This window comes from Dendrobates tinctorius, unplaced genomic scaffold, assembly GCF_039654945.1.
Source record: "Dendrobates tinctorius isolate UK_male_01 unplaced genomic scaffold, ASM3965494v1 ptg000254l, whole genome shotgun sequence".
Classification (NCBI taxonomy): domain Eukaryota; kingdom Metazoa; phylum Chordata; class Amphibia; order Anura; family Dendrobatidae; genus Dendrobates; species Dendrobates tinctorius.
This window is the reverse complement of record NW_027361921.1, coordinates 4,775,350-4,801,302: the sequence shown is the minus strand read 5'-3', so window position 1 is coordinate 4,801,302 and position 25,953 is coordinate 4,775,350. Positions and strand designations below refer to the sequence as shown.

The 25,953-nt window shown below is 37.8% G+C and overlaps 10 non-coding genes across 10 annotated transcripts; all 10 read left to right on the top strand.

Annotated features, from left to right (window-relative positions):
• Positions 1-4,138: 4,138 nt before the first annotated feature.
• TRNAT-AGU (transfer RNA threonine (anticodon AGU)) lies at positions 4,139-4,212 on the top strand. The gene has a single exon. It is a non-coding gene; the product is annotated as a tRNA-Thr (tRNA).
• A 1,697-nt stretch (positions 4,213-5,909) lies between these two features.
• Positions 5,910-5,983, top strand: TRNAT-AGU (transfer RNA threonine (anticodon AGU)). Its single transcript has one exon. It is a non-coding gene; the product is annotated as a tRNA-Thr (tRNA).
• Positions 5,984-7,798: 1,815 nt separating this feature from the next.
• On the top strand, positions 7,799-7,872 carry TRNAT-AGU (transfer RNA threonine (anticodon AGU)). Its single transcript has one exon. It is a non-coding gene; the product is annotated as a tRNA-Thr (tRNA).
• A 1,697-nt stretch (positions 7,873-9,569) lies between these two features.
• Positions 9,570-9,643, top strand: TRNAT-AGU (transfer RNA threonine (anticodon AGU)). The gene has a single exon. It is a non-coding gene; the product is annotated as a tRNA-Thr (tRNA).
• A 1,815-nt stretch (positions 9,644-11,458) lies between these two features.
• On the top strand, positions 11,459-11,532 carry TRNAT-AGU (transfer RNA threonine (anticodon AGU)). Its single transcript has one exon. It is a non-coding gene; the product is annotated as a tRNA-Thr (tRNA).
• Positions 11,533-13,229: 1,697 nt separating this feature from the next.
• Positions 13,230-13,303, top strand: TRNAT-AGU (transfer RNA threonine (anticodon AGU)). Its single transcript has one exon. It is a non-coding gene; the product is annotated as a tRNA-Thr (tRNA).
• A 1,815-nt stretch (positions 13,304-15,118) lies between these two features.
• Positions 15,119-15,192, top strand: TRNAT-AGU (transfer RNA threonine (anticodon AGU)). Its single transcript has one exon. It is a non-coding gene; the product is annotated as a tRNA-Thr (tRNA).
• A 1,697-nt stretch (positions 15,193-16,889) lies between these two features.
• Positions 16,890-16,963, top strand: TRNAT-AGU (transfer RNA threonine (anticodon AGU)). The gene has a single exon. It is a non-coding gene; the product is annotated as a tRNA-Thr (tRNA).
• Positions 16,964-18,778: 1,815 nt separating this feature from the next.
• TRNAT-AGU (transfer RNA threonine (anticodon AGU)) lies at positions 18,779-18,852 on the top strand. The gene has a single exon. It is a non-coding gene; the product is annotated as a tRNA-Thr (tRNA).
• Positions 18,853-24,054: 5,202 nt separating this feature from the next.
• TRNAT-AGU (transfer RNA threonine (anticodon AGU)) lies at positions 24,055-24,128 on the top strand. The gene has a single exon. It is a non-coding gene; the product is annotated as a tRNA-Thr (tRNA).
• Positions 24,129-25,953: the final 1,825 nt, after the last annotated feature.

Below are 25,953 nucleotides of genomic sequence, written 5' to 3'. Positions count from 1 at the left end.
AATGGATTAGCAGTCCATCGCCTTAACCACTCGTCCACCTCGTCTACATAGCGCCTGTGCGTTTAGGTGGGAAGATGTTGAGAGGGTTTTTACCAGTCAGTGTTTTTTCACTGAAGATTGTATGTTGGCTTTTGTCAGAGTTGCCTTATCTCGTCAACTACAGTGCCTGTTGTTTGAAGTTAGCTTGGGGAAAACTCTATCAGAAATGAACCAGTGCTGAGGTTTTTAATATCAATTAGTCATAATTTTTCCTCCTTTTGGTTTTGCCATGGCATTTCTTCAATCTGTCTATTCTGTGTCATAACTTGGAAGCAAAACAAGTCCCAAATTTCAGCTGTGCTAAAAGATGGCTCATTCAATTGCAAAACTTCAAAGCCTTTGTCCTTGATACAGCTTCTGTAAATTTGTCAGTCTTTTAAATGAATGCTCTTCAAAATTTACTTGGCTTCTTAAGTGTTATGACTGAGATTGAAATCTTATTCCATGTTTCTGCTCTATGTGGAATGGAACTCAAGCTCAATATTGTTTTGCTGCGCTAACCAGTTGAATGTTCGATTGGTGCTTCAATCTTCCTTGGATTTCAAATGCATGCCATTTTCTGGTGGCTTAGTTGGTTAAAGCGCCTGTCTAGTAAACAGGAGATCCTGAGTTCGAATCTCAGCAGTGCCTTGTTTTCATCTCCTCACAAAGAAGCATCCTATCTTAAAAATAGGTGTTTCACTTGCAACTGATAGTGCAATTGTGAGATTAAAAATCTCTTCTATCTAAGAGATATAAAGGAAGAAAGATGGCTTCAAGCATGACAATGTAAAACCAGTTGATTTAGTTTTGAAATGCCTCCTTTCTATGCATCTCTAATCCGTTTATCCAATGTATCTCACCTTTATGTCCTTTGTCTTAGTTGGTCAAAGAGCCTGTTTAGTAAACAGAAAATCTTGAATTTGAATGCCAGCAGTGCTATTCTTTCTTTATGTCAGTTTGGGGCTTCTTAACTCTCTAAGCAGGCTTGCTAATGTATCACACCTGTTTGTCCTTTGTCATAGTTGGTCAAAGAGCCTGTTTAGTAAACAGAAAATCTTGAATTTGAATGCCAGCAGTCCTCTTCCTTCTTTATCTCAGTTTAGGGCTGTTTAACTCTCTAAGCAGGCTTTCTAATGTATCACACCTGTTTGTCCTTTGTCTTAGTTTGTCAAAGAGCCTATTTAGTAAATGGAAAATCTTGAATTTGAATGCCAGCAGTCCTTTTCCTTCTTTATCTCAGTTTAGGGCTGTTTAACTCTCTAAGCAGGCTTTTTAATGTTTCGCACCTGTTTGTCCTTTGGCTTAGTTGGTCAAAGAGCCTATTTAGTAAAAGGAAAATCTTGATTTTGAATGTCAGCAGTGCTTTCTATTCTTCATCTCATTTTGTGGGTTTTTACCCCAAAAAGAGGACTTTTACTCTTGCTTGTCATCAAATATTAATTTCCCATAGCCCTAATATAGTGCAATTGAGAAAAAAAATTCTCTGCTGTTGAAACACTTTAAAAGGAATTAGAGGATATAATTTTCTTTACAGAATATAGGATGGCATCAAGCTTTACAAATTAAAACCAGTGGATTTACAGATCTGACTCTGCAAAGTTTGATAGCAGCACAGGAGTATTGTAAACTTTCATGCTTGAAGTGTCCACCGCTTGGGTTAAAAATGAAAACCAAACCATTCAAAACAAAAGAAGAAGCAGATTAATCTGACGAGGATGGGATTCGAACCCATGCATGCAGAGCACAATGGATTAGCAGTCCATCACCTTAACCACTCGGCCACCTTTTCTACATAGAGCGCGTGCGTTTAGGTGGGAAGATGTTGAGAGGGTTTTTACCAGTCAGTGTTTTTTCACTGAAGATTGTATGTTGGCTTTTGTCAGAGTTGCCTTATCTCGTCAACTACAGTGCCTGTTGTTTGAAGTTAGCTTGGGGAAAACTCTATCAGAAATGAACCAGTGCTGAGGTTTTTAATATCAATTAGTCATAATTTTTCCTCCTTTTGGTTTTGCCATGGCATTTCTTCAATCTGTCTATTCTGTGTCATAACTTGGAAGCAAAACAAGTCCCAAATTTCAGCTGTGCTAAAAGATGGCTCATTCAATTGCAAAACTTCAAAGTCTTTGTCCTCGATACAGCTTCTGTAAATTTGTCAGTCTTTTAAATGAATGCTCTTCAAAATTTACTTGGCTTCTTAAGTGTTATGACTGAGATTGAAATCTTATTCCATGTTTCTGCTCTACGTGAAATGGAACTCAAGCTCAATATTGTTTTGCTGCGCTAACCAGTTGAATGTTCGATTGGTGCTTCAATCTTCCTTGGATTTCAAATGCATGCCATTTTCTGGTGCTGTGGCTTAGTTGGTTAAAGTTCCTGTCTAGTAAACAGGAGATCCTGAGTTCTAATCTCAGCAGAGCCTTGTTTTCATCTCCTTACAAAGAAGCTTCCTATCTTAAAAATAGGTGTTTCACTTGCGACTGATAGTGCAATTGTGAGATTAAAAATCTCTTCTATCTATGAGATATAAAGGAAGAAAGATGGCTTCAAGCATGACAATGTAAAACCAGTTGATTTAGTTTTGAAATGCCTCCTTTCTATGCATCTCTAATCCGTTTATCCAATGTATCTCACCTTTATGTCCTTTGTCTTAGTTGGTCAAAGAGCCTGTTTAGTAAACAGAAAATCTTGAATTTGAATGCCAGCAGTGCTATTCTTTCTTTATGTCAGTTTGGGGCTTCTTAACTCTCTAAGCAGGCTTTCTAATGCATCACACCTGTTTGTCCTTTGTCATAGTTGGTCAAAGAGCCTGTTTAGTAAACAGAAAATCTTGAATTTGAATGCCAGCAGTCCTCTTCCTTCTTTATCTCAGTTTAGGGCTGTTTAACTCTCTAAGCAGGCTTTCTAATGTATCACACCTGTTTGTCCTTTGTCTTAGTTTGTCAAAGAGCCTATTTAGTAAATGGAAAATCTTGAATTTGAATGCCAGCAGTCCTTTTCCTTCTTTATCTCAGTTTAGGGCTGTTTAACTCTCTAAGCAGGCTTTTTTAATGTTTTTCACCTGTTTGTCCTTTGGCTTAGTTGGTCAAAGAGCCTATTTAGTAAAAGGAAAATCTTGATTTTGAATGTCAGCAGTGCTTTCTATTTTTCATCTCATTTTGTGGGTTTTTACCCCAAAAAGAGGACTTTTACTCTTGCTTGTCATCAAATATTAATTTCCCATAGCCCTAATATAGTGCAATTGAGAAAAAAAATTCTCTGCTGTTGAAACACTTTAAAAGGAATTAGAGGATATAATTTTCTTTACAGAATATAGGATGGCATCAAGCTTTACAAATTAAAACCAGTGGATTTACAGATCTGACTGTGCAAAGTTTGATAGCAGCACAGGAGTATTGTAAACTTTCATGCTTGAAGTGTCCACCGCTTGGGTTAAAAATGAAAACCAAACCATTCAAAACGAAAGAAGAAGCAGATTAATCCGACGAGGATGGGATTCGAACCCATGCATGCAGAGCACAATGGATTAGCAGTCCATCTCCTTAACCACTCGGCCACCTCGTCTACATAGCACCTGTGCGTTTAGGTGGGAAGATGTTGAAAGGGTTTTTACCAGTCAGTGTTTTTTCACTGAAGATTGTATGTTGGCTTTTGTCAGAGTTGCCTTATCTCGTCAACTACAGTGCCTGTTGTTTGAAGTTAGCTTGGGGAAAACTCTATCAGAAATGAACCAGTGCTGAGGTTTTTAATATCAATTAGTCATAATTTTTCCTCCTTTTGGTTTTGCCATGGCATTTCTTCAATCTGTCTATTCTGTGTCATAACTTGGAAGCAAAACAAGTCCCAAATTTCAGCTGTGCTAAAAGATGGCTCATTCAATTGCAAAACTTCAAAGCCTTTGTCCTCGATACAGCTTCTGTAAATTTGTCAGTCTTTTAAATGAATGCTCTTCAAAATTTACTTGGCTTCTTAAGTGTTATGACTGAGATTTAAATCTTATTCCATGTTTCTGCTCTATGTGGAATGGAACTCAAGCTCAATATTGTTTTGCTGCGCTAACCAGTTGAATGTTCGATTGGTGCTTCAATCTTCCTTGGATTTCAAATGCATGCCATTTTCTGGTGCTGTGGCTTAGTTGGTTAAAGCGCCTGTCTAGTAAACAGGAGATCCTGAGTTCGAATCTCAGCAGTGCCTTGTTTTCATCTCCTCACAAAGAAGCATCCTATCTTAAAAATAGGTGTTTCACTTGCGACTGATAGTGCAATTGTGAGATTAAAAATCTCTTCTATCTAAGAGATATAAAGGAAGAAAGATGGCTTCAAGCATGACAATGTAAAACCAGTTGATTTAGTTTTGAAATGCCTCCTTTCTATGCATCTCTAATCCGTTTATCCAATGTATCTCACCTTTATGTCCTTTGGCTTAGTTGGTCAAAGAGCCTGTTTAGTAAACAGAAAATCTTGAATTTGAATGCCAGCAGTGCTATTCTTTCTTTATGTCAGTTTGGGGCTTCTTAACTCTCTAAGCAGGCTTTCTAAAGTATCACACATGTTTGTCCTTTGTCATAGTTGGTCAAAGAGCCTGTTTAGTAAACAGAAAATCTTGAATTTGAATGCCAGCAGTCCTCTTCCTTCTTTATCTCAGTTTAGGGCTGTTTAACTCTCTAAGCAGGCTTTCTAATGTATCACACCTGTTTGTCCTTTGTCTTAGTTGGTCAAAGAGCCTATTTAGTAAATGGAAAATCTTGAATTTGAATGCCAGCAGTCCTTTTCCTTCTTTATCTCAGTTTAGGGCTGTTTAACTCTCTAAGCAGGCTTTTTAATGTTTCGCACCTGTTTGTCCTTTGGCTTAGTTGTTCAAAGAGCCTATTTAGTAAAAGGAAAATCTTGATTTTGAATGTCAGCAGTGCTTTCTATTCTTCATCTCATTTTGTGGGTTTTTACCCCAAAAAGAGGACTTTTACTCTTGCTTGTCATCAAATATTAATTTCCCATAGCCCTAATATAGTGCAATTGAGAAAAAAAATTCTCTGCTGTTGAAACACTTTAAAAGGAATTAGAGGATATAATTTTCTTTACAGAATATAGGATGGCATCAAGCTTTACAAATTAAAACCAGTGGATTTACAGATCTGACTCTGCAAAGTTTGATAGCAGCACAGGAGTATTGTAAACTTTCATGCTTGAAGTGTCCACCGCTTGGGTTAAAAATGAAAACCAAACCATTCAACACGAAAGAAGAAGCAGATCAATGCGACGAGGATGGGATTCGAACCCATGCATGCAGAGCACAATGGATTAGCAGTCCATCGCCTTAACCACTCGTCCACCTCGTCTACATAGCGCCTGTGCGTTTAGGTGGGAAGATGTTGAGAGGGTTTTTACCAGTCAGTGTTTTTTCACTGAAGATTGTATGTTGGCTTTTGTCAGAGTTGCCTTATCTCATCAACTACAGTGCCTGTTGTTTGAAGTTAGCTTGGGGAAAACTCTATCAGAAATGAACCAGTGCTGAGGTTTTTAATATCAATTAGTCATAATTTTTCCTCTTTTTGGTTTTGCCATGGCATTTCTTCAATCTGTCTATTCTGTGTCATAACTTGGAAGCAAAACAAGTCCCAAATTTCAGCTGTGCTAAAAGATGGCTCATTCAATTGCAAAACTTCAAAGCCTTTGTCCTCGATACAGCTTCTGTAAATTTGTCAGTCTTTTAAATGAATGCTCTTCAAAATTTACTTGGCTTCTTAAGTGTTATGACTGAGATTGAAATCTTATTCCATGTTTCTGCTCTATGTGGAATGGAACTCAAGCTCAATATTGTTTTGCTGCGCTAACCAGTTGAATGTTCGATTGGTGCTTCAATCTTCCTTGGATTTCAAAAGCATGCCATTTTCTGGTGCTGTGGCTTAGTTGGTTAAAGCGCCTGTCTAGTAAACAGGAGATCCTGAGTTCGAATCTCAGCAGTGCCTTGTTTTCATCTCCTCACAAAGAAGCATCCTATCTTAAAAATAGGTGTTTCACTTGCGACTGATAGTGCAATTGTGAGATTAAAAATCTCTTCTATCTAAGAGATATAAAGGAAGAAAGATGGCTTCAAGCATGACAATGTAAAACCAGTTGATTTAGTTTTGAAATGCCTCCTTTCTATGCATCTCTAATCCGTTTATCCAATGTATCTCACCTTTATGTCCTTTGGCTTAGTTGGTCAAAGAGCAATTTGAATGCCAGCAGTCCTCTTCCTTCTTTATCTCAGTTTAGGGCTGTTTAACTCTCTAAGCAGGCTTTCTAATGTATCACACCTGTTTGTCCTTTGTCTTAGTTGGTCAAAGAGCCTATTTAGTAAACAGAAAATCTTGAATTTGAATGCCAGCAGTGCTATTCTTTCTTTATGTCAGTTTGGGGCTTCTTAACTCTCTAAGCAGGCTTTCTAAAGTATCACACCTGTTTGTCCTTTGTCATAGTTGGTCAAAGAGCCTGTTTAGTAAACAGAAAATCTTGAATTTGAATGCCAGCAGTCCTCTTCCTTCTTTATCTCAGTTTAGGGCTGTTTAACTCTCTAAGCAGGCTTTCTAATGTATCACACCTGTTTGTCCTTTGTCTTAGTTGGTCAAAGAGCCTATTTAGTAAATGGAAAATCTTGAATTTGAATGCCAGCAGTCCTTTTCCTTCTTTATCTCAGTTTAGGGCTGTTTAACTCTCTAAGCAGGCTTTTTAATGTTTCGCACCTGTTTGTCCTTTGGCTTAGTTGTTCAAAGAGCCTATTTAGTAAAAGGAAAATCTTGATTTTGAATGTCAGCAGTGCTTTCTATTCTTCATCTCATTTTGTGGGTTTTTACCCCAAAAAGAGGACTTTTACTCTTGCTTGTCATCAAATATTAATTTCCCATAGCCCTAATATAGTGCAATTGAGAAAAAAAATTCTCTGCTGTTGAAACACTTTAAAAGGAATTAGAGGATATAATTTTCTTTACAGAATATAGGATGGCATCAAGCTTTACAAATTAAAACCAGTGGATTTACAGATCTGACTCTGCAAAGTTTGATAGCAGCACAGGCGTATTGTAAACTTTCATGCTTGAAGTGTCCACCGCTTGGGTTAAAAATGAAAACCAAACCATTCAACACGAAAGAAGAATCAGATTAATCCGACGAGGATGGGATTCGAACCCATGCATGCAGAGCACAATGGATTAGCAGTCCATCTCCTTAACCACTCGGCCACCTCGTCTACATAGCACCTGTGCGTTTAGGTGGGAAGATGTTGAGAGGGTTTTTACCAGTCAGTGTTTTTTCACTGAAGATTGTATGTTGGCTTTTGTCAGAGTTGCCTTATCTCGTCAACTACAGTGCCTGTTGTTTGAAGTTAGCTTGGGGAAAACTCTATCAGAAATGAACCAGTGCTGAGGTTTTTAATATCAATTAGTCATAATTTTTCCTCCTTTTGGTTTTGCCATGGCATTTCTTCAATCTGTCTATTCTGTGTCATAACTTGGAAGCAAAACAAGTCCCAAATTTCAGCTGTGCTAAAAGATGGCTCATTCAATTGCAAAACTTCAAAGCCTTTGTCCTCGATACAGCTTCTGTAAATTTGTCAGTCTTTTAAATGAATGCTCTTCAAAATTTACTTGGCTTCTTAAGTGTTATGACTGAGATTGAAATCTTATTCCATGTTTCTGCTCTATGTGGAATGGAACTCAAGCTCAATATTGTTTTGCTGCGCTAACCAGTTGAATGTTCGATTGGTGCTTCAATCTTCCTTGGATTTCAAATGCATGCCATTTTCTGGTGCTGTGGCTTAGTTGGTTAAAGCGCCTGTCTAGTAAACAGGAGATCCTGAGTTCGAATCTCAGCAGTGCCTTGTTTTCATCTCCTCACAAAGAAGCATCCTATCTTAAAAATAGGTGTTTCACTTGCGACTGATAGTGCAATTGTGAGATTAAAAATCTCTTCTATCTAAGAGATATAAAGGAAGAAAGATGGCTTCAAGCATGACAATGTAAAACCAGTTGATTTAGTTTTGAAATGCCTCCTTTCTATGCATCTCTAATCCGTTTATCCAATGTATCTCACCTTTATGTCCTTTGGCTTAGTTGGTCAAAGAGCCTGTTTAGTAAACAGAAAATCTTGAATTTGAATGCCAGCAGTGCTATTCTTTCTTTATGTCAGTTTGGGGCTTCTTAACTCTCTAAGCAGGCTTTCTAAAGTATCACACATGTTTGTCCTTTGTCATAGTTGGTCAAAGAGCCTGTTTAGTAAACAGAAAATCTTGAATTTGAATGCCAGCAGTCCTCTTCCTTCTTTATCTCAGTTTAGGGCTGTTTAACTCTCTAAGCAGGCTTTCTAATGTATCACACCTGTTTGTCCTTTGTCTTAGTTGGTCAAAGAGCCTATTTAGTAAATGGAAAATCTTGAATTTGAATGCCAGCAGTCCTTTTCCTTCTTTATCTCAGTTTAGGGCTGTTTAACTCTCTAAGCAGGCTTTTTAATGTTTCGCACCTGTTTGTCCTTTGGCTTAGTTGTTCAAAGAGCCTATTTAGTAAAAGGAAAATCTTGATTTTGAATGTCAGCAGTGCTTTCTATTCTTCATCTCATTTTGTGGGTTTTTACCCCAAAAAGAGGACTTTTACTCTTGCTTGTCATCAAATATTAATTTCCCATAGCCCTAATATAGTGCAATTGAGAAAAAAAATTCTCTGCTGTTGAAACACTTTAAAAGGAATTAGAGGATATAATTTTCTTTACAGAATATAGGATGGCATCAAGCTTTACAAATTAAAACCAGTGGATTTACAGATCTGACTCTGCAAAGTTTGATAGCAGCACAGGAGTATTGTAAACTTTCATGCTTGAAGTGTCCACCGCTTGGGTTAAAAATGAAAACCAAACCATTCAACACGAAAGAAGAAGCAGATCAATGCGACGAGGATGGGATTCGAACCCATGCATGCAGAGCACAATGGATTAGCAGTCCATCGCCTTAACCACTCGTCCACCTCGTCTACATAGCGCCTGTGCGTTTAGGTGGGAAGATGTTGAGAGGGTTTTTACCAGTCAGTGTTTTTTCACTGAAGATTGTATGTTGGCTTTTGTCAGAGTTGCCTTATCTCATCAACTACAGTGCCTGTTGTTTGAAGTTAGCTTGGGGAAAACTCTATCAGAAATGAACCAGTGCTGAGGTTTTTAATATCAATTAGTCATAATTTTTCCTCTTTTTGGTTTTGCCATGGCATTTCTTCAATCTGTCTATTCTGTGTCATAACTTGGAAGCAAAACAAGTCCCAAATTTCAGCTGTGCTAAAAGATGGCTCATTCAATTGCAAAACTTCAAAGCCTTTGTCCTCGATACAGCTTCTGTAAATTTGTCAGTCTTTTAAATGAATGCTCTTCAAAATTTACTTGGCTTCTTAAGTGTTATGACTGAGATTGAAATCTTATTCCATGTTTCTGCTCTATGTGGAATGGAACTCAAGCTCAATATTGTTTTGCTGCGCTAACCAGTTGAATGTTCGATTGGTGCTTCAATCTTCCTTGGATTTCAAAAGCATGCCATTTTCTGGTGCTGTGGCTTAGTTGGTTAAAGCGCCTGTCTAGTAAACAGGAGATCCTGAGTTCGAATCTCAGCAGTGCCTTGTTTTCATCTCCTCACAAAGAAGCATCCTATCTTAAAAATAGGTGTTTCACTTGCGACTGATAGTGCAATTGTGAGATTAAAAATCTCTTCTATCTAAGAGATATAAAGGAAGAAAGATGGCTTCAAGCATGACAATGTAAAACCAGTTGATTTAGTTTTGAAATGCCTCCTTTCTATGCATCTCTAATCCGTTTATCCAATGTATCTCACCTTTATGTCCTTTGGCTTAGTTGGTCAAAGAGCAATTTGAATGCCAGCAGTCCTCTTCCTTCTTTATCTCAGTTTAGGGCTGTTTAACTCTCTAAGCAGGCTTTCTAATGTATCACACCTGTTTGTCCTTTGTCTTAGTTGGTCAAAGAGCCTATTTAGTAAACAGAAAATCTTGAATTTGAATGCCAGCAGTGCTATTCTTTCTTTATGTCAGTTTGGGGCTTCTTAACTCTCTAAGCAGGCTTTCTAAAGTATCACACCTGTTTGTCCTTTGTCATAGTTGGTCAAAGAGCCTGTTTAGTAAACAGAAAATCTTGAATTTGAATGCCAGCAGTCCTCTTCCTTCTTTATCTCAGTTTAGGGCTGTTTAACTCTCTAAGCAGGCTTTCTAATGTATCACACCTGTTTGTCCTTTGTCTTAGTTGGTCAAAGAGCCTATTTAGTAAATGGAAAATCTTGAATTTGAATGCCAGCAGTCCTTTTCCTTCTTTATCTCAGTTTAGGGCTGTTTAACTCTCTAAGCAGGCTTTTTAATGTTTCGCACCTGTTTGTCCTTTGGCTTAGTTGTTCAAAGAGCCTATTTAGTAAAAGGAAAATCTTGATTTTGAATGTCAGCAGTGCTTTCTATTCTTCATCTCATTTTGTGGGTTTTTACCCCAAAAAGAGGACTTTTACTCTTGCTTGTCATCAAATATTAATTTCCCATAGCCCTAATATAGTGCAATTGAGAAAAAAAATTCTCTGCTGTTGAAACACTTTAAAAGGAATTAGAGGATATAATTTTCTTTACAGAATATAGGATGGCATCAAGCTTTACAAATTAAAACCAGTGGATTTACAGATCTGACTCTGCAAAGTTTGATAGCAGCACAGGCGTATTGTAAACTTTCATGCTTGAAGTGTCCACCGCTTGGGTTAAAAATGAAAACCAAACCATTCAACACGAAAGAAGAATCAGATTAATCCGACGAGGATGGGATTCGAACCCATGCATGCAGAGCACAATGGATTAGCAGTCCTTCGCCTTAACCACTCGGCCACCTCGTCTACATAGCACCAGTGCGTTTAGGTGGGAAGATGTTGAGAGGGTTTTTACCAGTCAGTGTTTTTTCACTGAAGATTGTATGTTGGCTTTTGTCAGAGTTGCCTTATCTCGTCAACTACAGTGCCTGTTGTTTGAAGTTAGCTTGGGGAAAACTCTATCAGAAATGAACCAGTGCAGAGGTTTTTAATATCAATTAGTCATAATTTTTCCTCCTTTTGCTTTTGCCATGGCATTTCTTCAATCTGTCTATTCTGTGTCATAACTTGGAAGCAAAACAAGTCCCAAATTTCAGCTGTGCTAAAAGATGGCTCATTCAATTGCAAAACTTCAAAGCCTTTGTCCTCGATACAGCTTCTGTAAATTTGTCAGTCTTTTAAATGAATGCTCTTCAAAATTTACTTGGCTTCTTAAGTGTTATGACTGAGATTGAAATCTTATTCCATGTTTCTGCTCTATGTGGAATGGAACTCAAGCTCAATAATGTTTTGCAGCGCTAACCAGTTGAATGTTCGATTGGTGCTTCAATCTTCCTTGGATTTCAAATGCATGCCATCTTCTGGTGCTGTGGCTTAGTTGGTTAAAGCGCCTGTCTAGTAAACAGGAGATCCTGAGTTCGAATCTCAGCAGTGCCTTGTTTGCATCTCCTCACAAAGAAGCTTCCTATCTTAACAATAGGTGTTTCACTTGCGACTGATAGTGCAATTGTGAGATTAAAAATCTCTTCTATCTAAGAGATATAAAGGAAGAAAGATGGCTTCAAGCATGACAATGTAAAACCAGTTGATTTAGTTTTGAAATGCCTCCTTTCTATGCATCTCTAATCCATTTATCCAATGTATCTCACCTTTATGTCCTTTGGCTTAGTTGGTCAAAGAGCCTGTTTAGTAAACAGAAAATCTTGAATTTGAATGCCAGCAGTGCTATTCTTTCTTTATGTCAGTTTGGGGCTTCTTAACTCTCTAAGCAGGCTTTCTAATGTATCACACCTGTTTGTCCTTTGTCTTAGTTGGTCAAAGAGCCTGTTTAGTAAACAGAAAATCTTGAATTTGAATGCCAGCAGTCCTCTTCCTTCTTTATCTCAGTTTAGGGCTGTTTAACTCTCTAAGCAGGCTTTCTAATGTATCACACCTGTTTGTCCTTTGTCTTAGTTGGTCAAAGAGCCTATTTAGTAAATGGAAAATCTTGAATTTGAATGCCAGCAGTCCTTTTCCTTCTTTATCTCAGTTTAGGGCTGTTTAACTCTCTAAGCAGGCTTTTTAATGTTTCGCACCTGTTTGTCCTTTGGCTTAGTTGTTCAAAGAGCCTATTTAGTAAAAGGAAAATCTTGATTTTGAATGTCAGCAGTGCTTTCTATTCTTCATCTCATTTTGTGGGTTTTTACCCCAAAAAGAGGACTTTTACTCTTGCTTGTCATCAAATATTAATTTCCCATAGCCCTAATATAGTGCAATTGAGAAAAAAAATTCTCTGCTGTTGAAACACTTTAAAAGGAATTAGAGGATATAATTTTCTTTACAGAATATAGGATGGCATCAAGCTTTACAAATTAAAACCAGTGGATTTACAGATCTGACTCTGCAAAGTTTGATAGCAGCACAGGAGTATTGTAAACTTTCATGCTTGAAGTGTCCACCGCTTGGGTTAAAAATGAAAACCAAACCATTCAACACGAAAGAAGAAGCAGATCAATGCGACGAGGATGGGATTCGAACCCATGCATGCAGAGCACAATGGATTAGCAGTCCATCGCCTTAACCACTCGTCCACCTCGTCTACATAGCGCCTGTGCGTTTAGGTGGGAAGATGTTGAGAGGGTTTTTACCAGTCAGTGTTTTTTCACTGAAGATTGTATGTTGGCTTTTGTCAGAGTTGCCTTATCTCATCAACTACAGTGCCTGTTGTTTGAAGTTAGCTTGGGGAAAACTCTATCAGAAATGAACCAGTGCTGAGGTTTTTAATATCAATTAGTCATAATTTTTCCTCTTTTTGGTTTTGCCATGGCATTTCTTCAATCTGTCTATTCTGTGTCATAACTTGGAAGCAAAACAAGTCCCAAATTTCAGCTGTGCTAAAAGATGGCTCATTCAATTGCAAAACTTCAAAGCCTTTGTCCTCGATACAGCTTCTGTAAATTTGTCAGTCTTTTAAATGAATGCTCTTCAAAATTTACTTGGCTTCTTAAGTGTTATGACTGAGATTGAAATCTTATTCCATGTTTCTGCTCTATGTGGAATGGAACTCAAGCTCAATATTGTTTTGCTGCGCTAACCAGTTGAATGTTCGATTGGTGCTTCAATCTTCCTTGGATTTCAAAAGCATGCCATTTTCTGGTGCTGTGGCTTAGTTGGTTAAAGCGCCTGTCTAGTAAACAGGAGATCCTGAGTTCGAATCTCAGCAGTGCCTTGTTTTCATCTCCTCACAAAGAAGCATCCTATCTTAAAAATAGGTGTTTCACTTGCGACTGATAGTGCAATTGTGAGATTAAAAATCTCTTCTATCTAAGAGATATAAAGGAAGAAAGATGGCTTCAAGCATGACAATGTAAAACCAGTTGATTTAGTTTTGAAATGCCTCCTTTCTATGCATCTCTAATCCGTTTATCCAATGTATCTCACCTTTATGTCCTTTGGCTTAGTTGGTCAAAGAGCAATTTGAATGCCAGCAGTCCTCTTCCTTCTTTATCTCAGTTTAGGGCTGTTTAACTCTCTAAGCAGGCTTTCTAATGTATCACACCTGTTTGTCCTTTGTCTTAGTTGGTCAAAGAGCCTATTTAGTAAACAGAAAATCTTGAATTTGAATGCCAGCAGTGCTATTCTTTCTTTATGTCAGTTTGGGGCTTCTTAACTCTCTAAGCAGGCTTTCTAAAGTATCACACCTGTTTGTCCTTTGTCATAGTTGGTCAAAGAGCCTGTTTAGTAAACAGAAAATCTTGAATTTGAATGCCAGCAGTCCTCTTCCTTCTTTATCTCAGTTTAGGGCTGTTTAACTCTCTAAGCAGGCTTTCTAATGTATCACACCTGTTTGTCCTTTGTCTTAGTTGGTCAAAGAGCCTATTTAGTAAATGGAAAATCTTGAATTTGAATGCCAGCAGTCCTTTTCCTTCTTTATCTCAGTTTAGGGCTGTTTAACTCTCTAAGCAGGCTTTTTAATGTTTCGCACCTGTTTGTCCTTTGGCTTAGTTGTTCAAAGAGCCTATTTAGTAAAAGGAAAATCTTGATTTTGAATGTCAGCAGTGCTTTCTATTCTTCATCTCATTTTGTGGGTTTTTACCCCAAAAAGAGGACTTTTACTCTTGCTTGTCATCAAATATTAATTTCCCATAGCCCTAATATAGTGCAATTGAGAAAAAAAATTCTCTGCTGTTGAAACACTTTAAAAGGAATTAGAGGATATAATTTTCTTTACAGAATATAGGATGGCATCAAGCTTTACAAATTAAAACCAGTGGATTTACAGATCTGACTCTGCAAAGTTTGATAGCAGCACAGGCGTATTGTAAACTTTCATGCTTGAAGTGTCCACCGCTTGGGTTAAAAATGAAAACCAAACCATTCAACACGAAAGAAGAATCAGATTAATCCGACGAGGATGGGATTCGAACCCATGCATGCAGAGCACAATGGATTAGCAGTCCTTCGCCTTAACCACTCGGCCACCTCGTCTACATAGCACCAGTGCGTTTAGGTGGGAAGATGTTGAGAGGGTTTTTACCAGTCAGTGTTTTTTCACTGAAGATTGTATGTTGGCTTTTGTCAGAGTTGCCTTATCTCGTCAACTACAGTGCCTGTTGTTTGAAGTTAGCTTGGGGAAAACTCTATCAGAAATGAACCAGTGCAGAGGTTTTTAATATCAATTAGTCATAATTTTTCCTCCTTTTGCTTTTGCCATGGCATTTCTTCAATCTGTCTATTCTGTGTCATAACTTGGAAGCAAAACAAGTCCCAAATTTCAGCTGTGCTAAAAGATGGCTCATTCAATTGCAAAACTTCAAAGCCTTTGTCCTCGATACAGCTTCTGTAAATTTGTCAGTCTTTTAAATGAATGCTCTTCAAAATTTACTTGGCTTCTTAAGTGTTATGACTGAGATTGAAATCTTATTCCATGTTTCTGCTCTATGTGGAATGGAACTCAAGCTCAATAATGTTTTGCAGCGCTAACCAGTTGAATGTTCGATTGGTGCTTCAATCTTCCTTGGATTTCAAATGCATGCCATCTTCTGGTGCTGTGGCTTAGTTGGTTAAAGCGCCTGTCTAGTAAACAGGAGATCCTGAGTTCGAATCTCAGCAGTGCCTTGTTTGCATCTCCTCACAAAGAAGCTTCCTATCTTAACAATAGGTGTTTCACTTGCGACTGATAGTGCAATTGTGAGATTAAAAATCTCTTCTATCTAAGAGATATAAAGGAAGAAAGATGGCTTCAAGCATGACAATGTAAAACCAGTTGATTTAGTTTTGAAATGCCTCCTTTCTATGCATCTCTAATCCATTTATCCAATGTATCTCACCTTTATGTCCTTTGGCTTAGTTGGTCAAAGAGCCTGTTTAGTAAACAGAAAATCTTGAATTTGAATGCCAGCAGTGCTATTCTTTCTTTATGTCAGTTTGGGGCTTCTTAACTCTCTAAGCAGGCTTTCTAATGTATCACACCTGTTTGTCCTTTGTCTTAGTTGGTCAAAGAGCCTGTTTAGTAAACAGAAAATCTTGAATTTGAATGCCAGCAGTCCTCTTCCTTCTTTATCTCAGTTTAGGGCTGTTTAACTCTCTAAGCAGGCTTTCTAATGTATCACACCTGTTTGTCCTTTGTCTTAGTTGGTCAAAGAGCCTATTTAGTAAATGGAAAATCTTGAATTTGAATGCCAGCAGTCCTTTTCCTTCTTTATCTCAGTTTAGGGCTGTTTAACTCTCTAAGCAGGCTTTTTAATGTTTCGCACCTGTTTGTCCTTTGGCTTAGTTGTTCAAAGAGCCTATTTAGTAAAAGGAAAATCTTGATTTTGAATGTCAGCAGTGCTTTCTATTCTTCATCTCATTTTGTGGGTTTTTACCCCAAAAAGAGGACTTTTACTCTTGCTTGTCATCAAATATTAATTTCCCATAGCCCTAATATAGTGCAATTGAGAAAAAAAATTCTCTGCTGTTGAAACACTTTAAAAGGAATTAGAGGATATAATTTTCTTTACAGAATATAGGATGGCATCAAGCTTTACAAATTAAAACCAGTGGATTTACAGATCTGACTCTGCAAAGTTTGATAGCAGCACAGGAGTATTGTAAACTTTCATGCTTGAAGTGTCCACCGCTTGGGTTAAAAATGAAAACCAAACCATTCAACACGAAAGAAGAAGCAGATCAATGCGACGAGGATGGGATTCGAACCCATGCATGCAGAGCACAATGGATTAGCAGTCCATCGCCTTAACCACTCGTCCACCTCGTCTACATAGCGCCTGTGCGTTTAGGTGGGAAGATGTTGAGAGGGTTTTTACCAGTCAGTGTTTTTTCACTGAAGATTGTATGTTGGCTTTTGTCAGAGTTGCCTTATCTCATCAACTACAGTGCCTGTTGTTTGAAGTTAGCTTGGGGAAAACTCTATCAGAAATGAACCAGTGCTGAGGTTTTTAATATCAATTAGTCATAATTTTTCCTCTTTTTGGTTTTGCCATGGCATTTCTTCAATCTGTCTATTCTGTGTCATAACTTGGAAGCAAAACAAGTCCCAAATTTCAGCTGTGCTAAAAGATGGCTCATTCAATTGCAAAACTTCAAAGCCTTTGTCCTCGATACAGCTTCTGTAAATTTGTCAGTCTTTTAAATGAATGCTCTTCAAAATTTACTTGGCTTCTTAAGTGTTATGACTGAGATTGAAATCTTATTCCATGTTTCTGCTCTATGTGGAATGGAACTCAAGCTCAATATTGTTTTGCTGCGCTAACCAGTTGAATGTTCGATTGGTGCTTCAATCTTCCTTGGATTTCAAAAGCATGCCATTTTCTGGTGCTGTGGCTTAGTTGGTTAAAGCGCCTGTCTAGTAAACAGGAGATCCTGAGTTCGAATCTCAGCAGTGCCTTGTTTTCATCTCCTCACAAAGAAGCATCCTATCTTAAAAATAGGTGTTTCACTTGCGACTGATAGTGCAATTGTGAGATTAAAAATCTCTTCTATCTAAGAGATATAAAGGAAGAAAGATGGCTTCAAGCATGACAATGTAAAACCAGTTGATTTAGTTTTGAAATGCCTCCTTTCTATGCATCTCTAATCCGTTTATCCAATGTATCTCACCTTTATGTCCTTTGGCTTAGTTGGTCAAAGAGCAATTTGAATGCCAGCAGTCCTCTTCCTTCTTTATCTCAGTTTAGGGCTGTTTAACTCTCTAAGCAGGCTTTCTAATGTATCACACCTGTTTGTCCTTTGTCTTAGTTGGTCAAAGAGCCTATTTAGTAAACAGAAAATCTTGAATTTGAATGCCAGCAGTGCTATTCTTTCTTTATGTCAGTTTGGGGCTTCTTAACTCTCTAAGCAGGCTTTCTAAAGTATCACACCTGTTTGTCCTTTGTCATAGTTGGTCAAAGAGCCTGTTTAGTAAACAGAAAATCTTGAATTTGAATGCCAGCAGTCCTCTTCCTTCTTTATCTCAGTTTAGGGCTGTTTAACTCTCTAAGCAGGCTTTCTAATGTATCACACCTGTTTGTCCTTTGTCTTAGTTGGTCAAAGAGCCTATTTAGTAAATGGAAAATCTTGAATTTGAATGCCAGCAGTCCTTTTCCTTCTTTATCTCAGTTTAGGGCTGTTTAACTCTCTAAGCAGGCTTTTTAATGTTTCGCACCTGTTTGTCCTTTGGCTTAGTTGTTCAAAGAGCCTATTTAGTAAAAGGAAAATCTTGATTTTGAATGTCAGCAGTGCTTTCTATTCTTCATCTCATTTTGTGGGTTTTTACCCCAAAAAGAGGACTTTTACTCTTGCTTGTCATCAAATATTAATTTCCCATAGCCCTAATATAGTGCAATTGAGAAAAAAAATTCTCTGCTGTTGAAACACTTTAAAAGGAATTAGAGGATATAATTTTCTTTACAGAATATAGGATGGCATCAAGCTTTACAAATTAAAACCAGTGGATTTACAGATCTGACTCTGCAAAGTTTGATAGCAGCACAGGCGTATTGTAAACTTTCATGCTTGAAGTGTCCACCGCTTGGGTTAAAAATGAAAACCAAACCATTCAACACGAAAGAAGAATCAGATTAATCCGACGAGGATGGGATTCGAACCCATGCATGCAGAGCACAATGGATTAGCAGTCCTTCGCCTTAACCACTCGGCCACCTCGTCTACATAGCACCAGTGCGTTTAGGTGGGAAGATGTTGAGAGGGTTTTTACCAGTCAGTGTTTTTTCACTGAAGATTGTATGTTGGCTTTTGTCAGAGTTGCCTTATCTCGTCAACTACAGTGCCTGTTGTTTGAAGTTAGCTTGGGGAAAACTCTATCAGAAATGAACCAGTGCAGAGGTTTTTAATATCAATTAGTCATAATTTTTCCTCCTTTTGCTTTTGCCATGGCATTTCTTCAATCTGTCTATTCTGTGTCATAACTTGGAAGCAAAACAAGTCCCAAATTTCAGCTGTGCTAAAAGATGGCTCATTCAATTGCAAAACTTCAAAGCCTTTGTCCTCGATACAGCTTCTGTAAATTTGTCAGTCTTTTAAATGAATGCTCTTCAAAATTTACTTGGCTTCTTAAGTGTTATGACTGAGATTGAAATCTTATTCCATGTTTCTGCTCTATGTGGAATGGAACTCAAGCTCAATAATGTTTTGCAGCGCTAACCAGTTGAATGTTCGATTGGTGCTTCAATCTTCCTTGGATTTCAAATGCATGCCATCTTCTGGTGCTGTGGCTTAGTTGGTTAAAGCGCCTGTCTAGTAAACAGGAGATCCTGAGTTCGAATCTCAGCAGTGCCTTGTTTGCATCTCCTCACAAAGAAGCTTCCTATCTTAACAATAGGTGTTTCACTTGCGACTGATAGTGCAATTGTGAGATTAAAAATCTCTTCTATCTAAGAGATATAAAGGAAGAAAGATGGCTTCAAGCATGACAATGTAAAACCAGTTGATTTAGTTTTGAAATGCCTCCTTTCTATGCATCTCTAATCCATTTATCCAATGTATCTCACCTTTATGTCCTTTGGCTTAGTTGGTCAAAGAGCCTGTTTAGTAAACAGAAAATCTTGAATTTGAATGCCAGCAGTGCTATTCTTTCTTTATGTCAGTTTGGGGCTTCTTAACTCTCTAAGCAGGCTTTCTAATGTATCACACCTGTTTGTCCTTTGTCTTAGTTGGTCAAAGAGCCTGTTTAGTAAACAGAAAATCTTGAATTTGAATGCCAGCAGTCCTCTTCCTTCTTTATCTCAGTTTAGGGCTGTTTAACTCTCTAAGCAGGCTTTCTAATGTATCACACCTGTTTGTCCTTTGTCTTAGTTGGTCAAAGAGCCTATTTAGTAAATGGAAAATCTTGAATTTGAATGCCAGCAGTCCTTTTCCTTCTTTATCTCAGTTTAGGGCTGTTTAACTCTCTAAGCAGGCTTTTTAATGTTTCGCACCTGTTTGTCCTTTGGCTTAGTTGGTCAAAGAGCCTATTTAGTAAAAGGAAAATCTTGATTTTGAATGTCAGCAGTGCTTTCTATTCTTCATCTCATTTTGTGGGTTTTTACCCCAAAAAGAGGACTTTTACTCTTGTTTGTCATCAAATATTAATTTCCCACAGCCCTAATATAGTGCAATTGAGAAAAAAAATTCTCTGCTGTTGAAACACTTTAAAAGGAATTAGAGGATATAATTTTCTTTACAGAATATAGGATGGCATCAAGCTTTACAAATTAAAACCAGTGGATTTACAGATCTGACTCTGCAAAGTTTGATAGCAGCACAGGAGTATTGTAAACTTTCATGCTTGAAGTGTCCACCGCTTGGGTTAAAAATGAAAACCAAACCATTCAAAACGAAAGAAGAAGCAGATTAATCCGACGAGGATGGGATTCGAACCCATGCATGCAGAGCACAATGGATTAACAGTCCATCACCTTAACCACTCGGCCACCTCTTCTACATAGCGCATGTGCGTTTAGGTGGGAAGATGTTGAGAGGGTTTTTACCAGTCAGTTTTTTTTCACTGAAGATTGTATGTTGGCTTTTGTCAGAGTTGCCTTATCTCGTCAACTACAGTGCCTGTTGTTTGAAGTTAGCTTGGGGAAAACTCTATCAGAAATGAACCAGTGCTGAGGTTTTTAATATCAATTAGTCATAATTTTTCCTCCTTTTGGTTTTGCCATGGCATTTCTTCAATCTGTCTATTCTGTGTCATAACTTGGAAGCAAAACAAGTCCCAAATTTCAGCTGTGCTAAAAGATGGCTCATTCAATTGCAAAACTTCAAAGTCTTTGTCCTCGATACAGCTTCTGTAAATTTGTCAGTCTTTTAAATGAATGCTCTTCAAAATTTACTTGGCTTCTTAAGTGTTATGACTGAGATTGAAATCTTATTCCATGTTTCTGCTCTACGTGGAATGGAACTCAAGCTCAATATTGTTTTGCTGCGCTAACCAGTTGAATGTTAGATTGGTGCTTCAATCTTCCGTGGATTTCAAATGCATGCCATTTTCTGGTGCTGTGGCTTAGTTGGTTAAAGTGCCTGTCTAGTAAACAGGAGATCCTGAGTTCGAATCTCAGCAGTGCCTAGTTTTCATCTCCTTACAAAGAAGCTTCCTATCTTAAAAATAGGTGTTTCACTTGCGACTGATAGTGCAATTGTGAGATTAAAAATCTCTTCTATCTAAGAGATATAAAGGAAGAAAGATGGCTTCAAGCATGACAATGTAAAACCAGTTGATTTAGTTTTGAAATGCCTCCTTTCTATGCATCTCTAATCCATTTATCCAATGTATCTCACCTTTATGTCCTTTGGCTTAGTTGGTCAAAGAGCCTGTTTAGTAAACAGAAAATCTTGAATTTGAATGCCAGCAGTGCTATTCTTTCTTTATGTCAGTTTGGGGCTTCTTAACTCTCTAAGCAGGCTTTCTAATGTATCACACCTGTTTGTCCTTTGTCTTAGTTGGTCAAAGAGCCTGTTTAGTAAACAGAAAATCTTGAATTTGAATGCCAGCAGTCCTCTTCCTTCTTTATCTCAGTTTAGGGCTGTTTAACTCTCTAAGCAGGCTTTCTAATGTATCACACCTGTTTGTCCTTTGTCTTAGTTGGTCAAAGAGCCTATTTAGTAAATGGAAAATCTTGAATTTGAATGCCAGCAGTCCTTTTCCTTCTTTATCTCAGTTTAGGGCTGTTTAACTCTCTAAGCAGGCTTTTTAATGTTTCGCACCTGTTTGTCCTTTGGCTTAGTTGGTCAAAGAGCCTATTTAGTAAAAGGAAAATCTTGATTTTGAATGTCAGCAGTGCTTTCTATTCTTCATCTCATTTTGTGGGTTTTTACCCCAAAAAGAGGACTTTTACTCTTGTTTGTCATCAAATATTAATTTCCCACAGCCCTAATATAGTGCAATTGAGAAAAAAAATTCTCTGCTGTTGAAACACTTTAAAAGGAATTAGAGGATATAATTTTCTTTACAGAATATAGGATGGCATCAAGCTTTACAAATTAAAACCAGTGGATTTACAGATCTGACTCTGCAAAGTTTGATAGCAGCACAGGAGTATTGTAAACTTTCATGCTTGAAGTGTCCACCGCTTGGGTTAAAAATGAAAACCAAACCATTCAAAACGAAAGAAGAAGCAGATTAATCCGACGAGGATGGGATTCGAACCCATGCATGCAGAGCACAATGGATTAACAGTCCATCACCTTAACCACTCGGCCACCTCTTCTACATAGCGCACGTGCGTTTAGGTGGGAAGATGTTGAGAGGGTTTTTACCAGTCAGTTTTTTTTCACTGAAGATTGTATGTTGGCTTTTGTCAGAGTTGCCTTATCTCGTCAACTACAGTGCCTGTTGTTTGAAGTTAGCTTGGGGAAAACTCTATCAGAAATGAACCAGTGCTGAGGTTTTTAATATCAATTAGTCATAATTTTTCCTCCTTTTGGTTTTGCCATGGCATTTCTTCAATCTGTCTATTCTGTGTCATAACTTGGAAGCAAAACAAGTCCCAAATTTCAGCTGTGCTAAAAGATGGCTCATTCAATTGCAAAACTTCAAAGTCTTTGTCCTCGATACAGCTTCTGTAAATTTGTCAGTCTTTTAAATGAATGCTCTTCAAAATTTACTTGGCTTCTTAAGTGTTATGACTGAGATTGAAATCTTATTCCATGTTTCTGCTCTACGTGGAATGGAACTCAAGCTCAATATTGTTTTGCTGCGCTAACCAGTTGAATGTTAGATTGGTGCTTCAATCTTCCGTGGATTTCAAATGCATGCCATTTTCTGGTGCTGTGGCTTAGTTGGTTAAAGTGCCTGTCTAGTAAACAGGTGATCCTGAGTTCGATTCTCAGCAGTGCCTAGTTTTCATCTCCTTACAAAGAAGCTTCCTATCTTAAAAATAGGTGTTTCACTTGCGACTGATAGTGCAATTGTGAGATTAAAAATCTCTTCTATCTAAGAGATATAAAGGAAGAAAGATGGCTTCAAGCATGACAATGTAAAACCAGTTGATTTAGTTTTGAAATGCCTCCTTTCTATGCATCTCTAATCCATTTATCCAATGTATCTCACCTTTATGTCCTTTGGCTTAGTTGGTCAAAGAGCCTGTTTAGTAAACAGAAAATCTTGAATTTGAATGCCAGCAGTGCTATTCTTTCTTTATGTCAGTTTGGGGCTTCTTAACTCTCTAAGCAGGCTTTCTAATGTATCACACCTGTTTGTCCTTTGTCTTAGTTGGTCAATGAGCCTGTTTAGTAAACAGAAAATCTTGAATTTGAATGCCAGCAGTCCTCTTCCTTCTTTATCTCAGTTTAGGGCTGTTTAACTCTCTAAGCAGGCTTTCTAATGTATCACACCTGTTTGTCCTTTGTCTTAGTTGGTCAAAGAGCCTATTTAGTAAATGGAAAATCTTGAATTTGAATGCCAGCAGTCCTTTTCCTTCTTTATCTCAGTTTAGGGCTGTTTAACTCTCTAAGCAGGCTTTTTAATGTTTCGCACCTGTTTGTCCTTTGGCTTAGTTGGTCAAAGAGCCTATTTAGTAAAAGGAAAATCTTGATTTTGAATGTCAGCAGTGCTTTCTATTCTTCATCTCATTTTGTGGGTTTTTACCCCAAAAAGAGGACTTTTACTCTTGCTTGTCATCAAATATTAATTTCCCATAGCTCTAATATAGTGCAATTGAGAAAAAAAATTCTCTGCTGTTGAAACACTTTAAAAGGAATTAGAGGATATAATTTTCTTTACAGAATATAGGATGGCATCAAGCTTTACAAGTTAAAACGAGTGGATTTACAGATCTGACTCTGCAAAGTTTGATAGCAGCACAGGAGTATTGTAAACTTTCATGCTTGAAGTGTCCACCGCTTGGGTTAAAAATGAAAACCAAACCATTCAACACGAGAGAAGAAGCAGATTAATCCGACGAGGATGGGATTCGAACCCATGCATGCAGAGCCACCTCGTCTACATAGCACATGTGCGTTTAGGTGGGAAGATGTTGAGAGGGTTTTTACCAGTCAGTGTTTTTTCACTGAAGATTGTATGTTGGCTTTTGTCAGATTTGACTTATCTCCTCAACTACAGTGCCTGTTGTTTGAAGTTAGCTTGGGGAAAACTCTATCAGAAATGAACCAGTGCTGAGGTTTTTAATATCAATTAGTCATAATTTTTCCTCCTTTTGGTTTTGCCATGGCATTTCTTCAATCTGTCTATTCTGTGTCATAACTTGGAAGCAAAACAAGTCCCAAATTTCAGCTGTGCTAAAAGATGGCTCATTCAATTGCAAAACTTCAAAGCCTTTGTCCTCGATACAGCTTCTGTAAATTTGTCAGTCTTTTAAATGAATGCTCTTCAAAATTTACTTGGCTTCTTAAGTGTTATGACTGAGATTGAAATCTTATTCCATGTTTCTGCTCTACGTGGAATGGAACTCAAGCTCAATAATGTTTTGCTGCGCTAACCAGTTGAATGTTCGATTGGTGCTTCAATCTTCCTTGGATTTCAAATGCGTGCCATCTTCTGGTGCTGTGGCTTAGTTGGTTAAAGCGCCTGTCTAGTAAACAGGAGATCCTGAGTTCGAATCTCAGCAGTGCCTTGTTTTCATCTCCTCACAAAGAAGCTTCCTATCTTAAAAATAGGTGTTTCACTTGCGACTGATAGTGCAATTGTGAGATTAAAAATCTCTTCTATCTAAGAGATATGAAGAAAGATGGCTTCAAGCATGACAATGTAAAACCAGTTTATTTTGTTTTGAAATGCCTCCTTTCTATGCATCTCTAATCCGTTTATCCAATGTATCTCACCTTTATGTCCTTTTTCTTAGTTGGTCAAAGAGCCTGTTTAGTAAACAGAAAATCTTGAATTTGAATGCCAGCAGTGCTATTCTTTCTTTATGTCAGTTTGGGGCTTCTTAACTCTCTAAGCAGGCGTTCTAATGTATCACACCTGTTTGTCCTTTGTCATAGTTGGTCAAAGAGCCTGTTTAGTAAACAGAAAATCTTGAATTTGAATGCCAGCAGTCCTCTTCCTTCTTTATCTCAGTTTAGGGCTGTTTAACTCTCTAAGCAGGCTTTCTAATGTATCACACCTGTTTGTCCTTTGTCTTAGTTGGTCAAAGAGCCTATTTAGTAAATGGAAAATCTTGAATTTGAATGCCAGCAGTCCTTTTCCTTCTTTATCTCAGTTTAGGGCTGTTTAACTCTCTAAGCAGGCTTTTTAATGTTTCGCACCTGTTTGTCCTTTGGCTTAGTTGGTCAAAGAGCCTATTTAGTAAAAGGAAAATCTTGATTTTGAATGTCAGCAGTGCTTTCTATTCTTCATCTCATTTTGTGGGTTTTTACCCCAAAAAGAGGACTTTTACTCTTGTTTGTCATCAAATATTAATTTCCCACAGCCCTAATATAGTGCAATTGAGAAAAAAAATTCTCTGCTGTTGAAACACTTTAAAAGGAATTAGAGGATATAATTTTCTTTACAGAATATAGGATGGCATCAAGCTTTACAAATTAAAACCAGTGGATTTACAGATCTGACTCTGCAAAGTTTGATAGCAGCACAGGAGTATTGTAAACTTTCATGCTTGAAGTGTCCACCGCTTGGGTTAAAAATGAAAACCAAACCATTCAAAACGAAAGAAGAAGCAGATTAATCCGACGAGGATGGGATTCGAACCCATGCATGCAGAGCACAATGGATTAGCAGTCCATCACCTTAGCCACTCGGCCACCTCTTCTACATAGCGCATGTGCGTTTAGGTGGGAAGATGTTGAGAGGGTTTTTACCAGTCAGTGTTTTTTCACTGAAGATTGTATATTGGCTTTTGTCAGAGTTGCTTTATCTCGTCAACTACAGTGCCTGTTGTTTGAAGTTAGCTTGGGGAAAACTCTATCAGAAATGAACCAGTGCTGAGGTTTTTAATATCAATTAGTCATAATTTTTCCTCCTTTTGGTTTTGCCATGGCATTTCTTCAATCTGTCTATTCTGTGTCATAACTTGGAAGCAAAACAAGTCCCAAATTTCAGCTGTGCTAAAAGATGGCTCATTCAATTGCAAAACTTCAAAGCCTTTGTCCTCGATACGGCTTCTATAAATTTGTCAGTCTTTTAAGTGAATGCTCTTCAAAATTTACTTGGCTTCTTAAGTGTTATGACTGAGATTGAAATCTTATTCCATGTTTCTGCTCTACGTGGAATGGAACTCAAGCTCAATATTGTTTTGCTGCGCTAACCAGTTGAATGTTCGATTGATGCTTCAATCTTCCTTGGATTTCAAATGCATGCCATTTTCTGGAGCTGTGGCTTAGTTGGTTAAAGTGCCTGTCTAGTAAACAGGAGATCCTGAGATCGAATCTCAGCAGTGCCTTGTTTTCATCTCCTTACAAAGAAGCTTCCTATCTTAAAAATAGGTGTTTCACTTGCGA